Source organism: Leopardus geoffroyi, chromosome B1, assembly GCF_018350155.1.
Source record: "Leopardus geoffroyi isolate Oge1 chromosome B1, O.geoffroyi_Oge1_pat1.0, whole genome shotgun sequence".
Classification (NCBI taxonomy): Eukaryota; Metazoa; Chordata; class Mammalia; order Carnivora; family Felidae; genus Leopardus; species Leopardus geoffroyi.
The window spans coordinates 101,572,564-101,578,316 of record NC_059327.1 but is presented as its reverse complement, the minus strand read 5'-3'; the positions used below and the strand labels follow the sequence as shown (position 1 = coordinate 101,578,316).

General features: G+C 35.3%; 1 pseudogene; it reads right to left on the bottom strand.

Moving 5' to 3' along the window:
- Positions 1-3,351: 3,351 nt before the first annotated feature.
- LOC123596587 lies at positions 3,352-3,450 on the bottom strand (annotated as a pseudogene).
- Positions 3,451-5,753: the final 2,303 nt, after the last annotated feature.

Genomic DNA, 5,753 nt, shown 5'->3' with positions numbered 1-5,753 from the left:
GTGGGATTGCTGGATCATATAATAGTTGTATTTTTAATTTTTTTAAGAACTTCCACACTGTTTTACATAGTTGTTACTCCAATTTATAGTCCCACCAATGGTGCACTGATTTCCTTTTCTCCGTCTTCATTAACCCTTGTTATTCCTTGCCTTCTAGATGATAGCCACTTTAACAGATGTGAAGTGATACCTTAAATTGTGGTTTGTATTTGCATTTCCCTGATGTTGAGCATCTTTTCATGTATATATTGGCCATTTGGATATCTTTTTTGGAAAAATGGCTACTCATTTCTGTGCCCATTTTTAATTGGTTTGTTTGGTCTTATTGTTAAGTTGTATGAGTTCTTTATATATTTTGGATATTAAGACCTTATCTATATGTCATTTGCAAATATTTTTTCCTATTTCAAAGGCTGACTTTTCATCTTGTTGATTTTTGCTTTTTGTTGTTTCTTTGTTAGTTTGATATAGTCCTACTTAGTGACTTTTGCTTTTGTTGCTTGAAATTTGGGTGTCACATCCAAAAAATTATTGTCAGGACCAATGTCAAGGAGATTCTTCCCAATGTTTTCTTCTAGGAGTGTTCTTCTAAGAGGTCTTACATTTAAGTCTTTAAACAATTTCAAGTTAATTGTTGTGAGTGGTGAATGATAGGGATCCAATTTCATTTTTCTGCATGTAATTATCGAATTTTCTTAGCACCATGTTGAAGGGACTATCCTTTCCCCATTGAGTGCTCCTGGCTTCCATATCAAATATTAGTTGACAGTATATGTGGGGATTCATTTCTGAGTTATTTTGTTCCATTGGTCCATGTTTCTATTTTTATGCCAATATCATTCTGTTTCAATTACCACAGCTTTGTAGTATAGTTTGAATTCAGGAAATACAATGACTGCAGATTTGTTCTTTTGGCTCTTTGGGGTCTATTCTGATTTCATACAAATTTTAGGATTGTTTTTCCTATTTCTGTGAAAAATGTCATTGGAATTTTGATAGGGATTGCATTGAATCTCTAGATGGCTTTGGGTAGTATGGACATTTTAACAATTTTAATTCTTATCCATAAACACAAGACCTTTCTAGGTGTGTCTTCTTCATTTCTTTCATCAAAGTTTTATAGTTTTCATTGACAGATTTTTCACTTCCTTGGTTAAATTTATTTCTAAGTATTTTATGATTTTTGATGCTATTGTGAATGGGATGGTTTTCTTTATTTCTTTTTCAGACATTTTGTTATTAGTAGGTGGAAGCACAATTGATTTCTGTATGTTCATTTTATATCCTGAAACTTTACTGATTTCATTGATTAGTTCTAGCAGTTTTTGGTTGCGTTTTCAGGATTTCATACACGTAAAGTTTATCATCTGCAAATAATGACAGTTTTACTTCTTCCTTTCCTACTTGGATGAGTTTTATTTGGTGGACTTCCAGTACTATCAAATGAGAGTGGGCACCCTGATCTTGTTCTTGATTTTGGAGAAAAAGCTTTCAATCTTCCACCATTGAGTATGATGTTAGCTGTGGGTCTGTCATAAATGGCTTTTAAGGTGTGTTTCTTGTATACCCAATTTGTTGAAAGTTTTTGTCATGAAAGATTTTGTGTATTGTCAAATGCTTTTTCCACATATATTGAAATAAACACATGGCTTTTGTCTTTTATTCTATTAATGCAGTTTATCACATTTATTGATTTGTGTATGTTGACCCATCCTTGCATCCCAGAGATAAAGCACTTAATGTGCTGTTGAATTTAGTTCACTAATATTTTGTTAAGAGTTTTTGTATTTATATTCATCAGGGATATTGTTCTATATGGTTTTGTTGTTGTGTTAATTTGTTGTTGTTGTTGTTGTTGTTGTTGTTGTTGTTTGTAGTATACTTATCTGGTTTTTGGTATCAAGGTAATGCTGGCCTCATAAAATAAAGAAGAATGAAAATGCTCATGCCTGTTCAATTTTTTTGGAAGAATCCGAAAAGAGTTGTTGTTAATTATTCTTTTAATATGTGATATAATTTACCAGAGAAGCTGTCTGCTCCTGGGCTTTCCAGTGTTGGGAGGTTGTTGATTACTAATTCAATCTTCTTACTTATTATTGGTCTGTTAAGGTTTTCTTTTTTTTTTTTTAAGTTTCTTTATTTATTTTGAGAGAGTGAATGTGTGTATAAGCCAGCAGGGGAAGGGCAGAGAGAGAAAGAATCCCATGCAGGCTCTGTGCTGTCATCAAGGAACCCAACAAGGGGTTCGATTCCACGAACCATAAGATCATGACCTGAGCTGAAACCAAGAGTCAGATGCTTAACTGACTGAGCCACCCAGGCATCCTGGCGTGTTAAGATTTTCTATTTTTCCTGATTCAGGCTTGGTAGGTTGTATGTTTCTAGGAACTTATCCATTTCTTCTGGCTTATCTTTTTTTTTGGTCTACAATTGCTCATAGTAGTCTCTTATGATACTATGTATTTCTGTAATCCCAGGGGTAATGTCTCCTCTTTCATTTATGATTTTATTCACTTGAGTTTCTCTCTTTCTTTTCTCTTAGTTGGTGTGGCTAAAGTTTTGTCAATTTTGTTTACCTTTTTTAAAAAACCAGCTTAGTTTCAGTGGTCTTTTCTAGTGTTTTTCTGGTCTGTATTTTATTTATTTCTGCTCTAATGTTTACTTTCCTTCACTGTGGGCTTAGTTTGTTCTTCTTTTTCTAGTTCCTGGAGGTATAAAGTTAGGTTGTTTATTTGTGATCTTTCTATTTTTTTAGCATGTATGTGTGCATTTATCACTATAAACTTTCCTCTCAGAATTGCTCGTGTAGCATCTGAGAATTCCATTCTCATTTGTTTTGACATTTTTTTTTTAATTTACTTTTTATTTCTTCTTTGACCCATGGACTGTTCAGGAGTATGTTGTTTAGTTTCCACATGCTTATAAATTTTCCAACTTTCCTCTTGTTGATTTCTAGTTATACTATTGTGGTTGGAAAACACTTGGTATGATTTCAGTCTTCTTAATTTGCTAAGACTTGCTTTGTGGCCTATCATCTGATCTATCTTGGAGAAGGTTCTGTGTGCACTTGAGAAGAATGCATATTCTGCTGCTCATGGACAGAACATTCTGTATATGTCTGTTAGGTCCATTTGGTCCAATGTACAGTTCAAGTTCAACATTTTCTTGTTGATATTCTCTCTGGCTGAACTATCCACTGCTGAAAGTGAGGTATTGAAGTCTCCTACTATTATTATATTGTTGTCAACTTCTCCCTACAGAATTGTTACTATTTGCTTAATATATTTTGGTGCTCTGATGTTCAGTGCCTATATTTACAATTATTATATCTTCTTGATGATTTGACCCCTTAACAACATGGAACACTTCATGAATTTGCATGTTATTTTGCACAGGGGCTATGCTAACTTTCTCTTTATTGTTCCAATTCTAGTGCCTGCTGAAGCAAGCACAACCCATGGTACTGTGAACAGATAAAATTTTTGTCCTTTTAAGCCACTAAGCTTTCAGGTGACTTTTAAACAGCAGTAAATAATTGATAAAGACTTAATCTGATTGATGGGTCTAGAGAGGTTGAGGGGGCACATCCCAGCCTCTTTCTCTTATTCTTCTTTTGGGAGTAAGTAACCCACTGAGAATTCATGTCCTTTTTTTGTCATCCAGACCATAAATCTTATAGGATTGAGATGCACTGATACATATTTTTTCCAAATGCTAAAGAGCCAGGAGTTAAAGTCAATATGTGACTGAAATCAAGACCAAAATCAAATATAAGAGAAAGAAGTAGGAATCAAGAATACATCTGACAATAATTTTGAAAATTGATATAGTAAGTTTAGTAGTCACAAATTGAAAGATGATTAGTGAAATGAAAATGTTTTAAGTATTTCCCATTTTCCTTTCTCTTTAAATTCTGTTATGTCAAAATTAAAAGTAATTTATTATGATTTTTAATTTTTTTCCTCCTCATGAAATTGAAGGTGACAAAAACTATAATTTACTTCATCCTCACAGGATGTGAAAAATTCTCAAATAGAACTTTTTATTGAAAACATGTAATACCTTTGGGTTTTGGCCTTGAAACATTTCTGTTATTCATTTTTATATGAATTTAGTTCTCCTGATTATCAGAAGGATATCTGTTTTAACAACAGTGTTTCTGTGCAGTGTTAAAAAAAATTTTTTTTTAATTTTTTAAGGTGATTTTTCTGAGTTGTTTTTGGCTTTTTGCTCTATTGGTCTGGCCCACTTTTATCTGGACCCTCTCTTTCCTCCATCTATGTTGTTTCTTCCTGATCAATTTTGATTTAGCCCCTCCTATTCCATCTGAGTGTGAGCCCCTGTGGAAGGTGGGAAGGTGGTGCTGTTAAGCGATCAGCCTGACTTACTGCAGGACCCTTGCCTCATCTGCTAATCTAGGGATGACTCCCTCTCATTTCTGCGGTTGCTCTTACTGGCCACTGTGCCTCCCCATGAGTATCTGGTGGCCATTTTAGGGTCTCTTATTGTCAGGTTGTGAATCATCCCGTAGCTTTTCTATGTTTTCTCTGAAACAGGTGCTGATGATGCGCTGGTCTTGTGGCTCTTGCTGGTTTGCATTTTTGGGGTTCCTGGAGTACCTTGTCACCTAGCTTTGTTGTAAATGCTGTCCGCTGTCTTTTTTATGTTGGAATTTGGGAAGATCTAAAAGCTATGCCTCTTCCACCACTGTCATCTTCACAGAATTTGATAAAAAGAGTTTTAACACAAGTTCAATCTTGAGCGCTTGGCCATATTTGAAAGTGAATACCCAGATATTTATTTAGATTAATGATAGATCAAAATGACATCTCTTGTCCACATCTCTTGTTTGTGTTACTGCCACTGCTACACTGATTAGCTGTGATGGTCACCTATAATATCACATGATCTCTGATCACCCACAAGTTTAAGATGTGAGAAATGCTGTGAAAGTAGGCATCTGTCATTTGGACCTTCTGGCAAAATACCAGGGTTAAGGTTGAACTTAGGTGTATCCTTATATATCAGTGATGTATGTGTGACTTGGCTGCCCTGGCACTGGATGGGTACATTGAATCCTGGGCTTCAGTATCAGGAAACCCACCTACACACAGATATAAAACATGTTCTCTAGCAGAGCCCTTACCAGTTAAAAAATTGTTTAGGCTTTACCTCCAAATGCTAATCACTTTTTGATTACTTCAAAACTTGGACAGGGTGAATTTTTCTCTCTATTATTTGAAAAGGAAACTAGGAGAAAATATTGAAGAGCACTTTAGCACTTGCATCCTTAACACGTGGAGACTGAGACATCTGGCAGGGCTGGCAAGTGTAACTTTAAGTTTTGGTGGTTCTTATGAAGTGTTACAGGTTGAATTGTGTCCCCCCAAATAAGGTATGTTAAAGTCTTCATTCTCAGTACCTAAGAATGTGACCTTATTTGGAAATAGGATAGTTGTAGATGTAATTAGTTAAGAAGAGTGGAGCCCTACTCCAACAGCGCTGATGTCCTTAGAATATAGCCATGAAGACAGAGAGAGAATGCCATGTGACCACAAAGGCAGAGATTGGAGTTGTGTGGCTGCAACACAAAAGATTGCCTACAAACCACCAGAAGCTAGGAAGAGGCAAGGAAGTATTGCCTGACAGGTTTCAAAGTGAATGCAGGTCTGCTGACACTTTGATTTCAAGCTTCTAACCTCCACAATTGTGAGGCAATAACTTTTGTTGCTTTAAGCCATCCAGTTCATGGT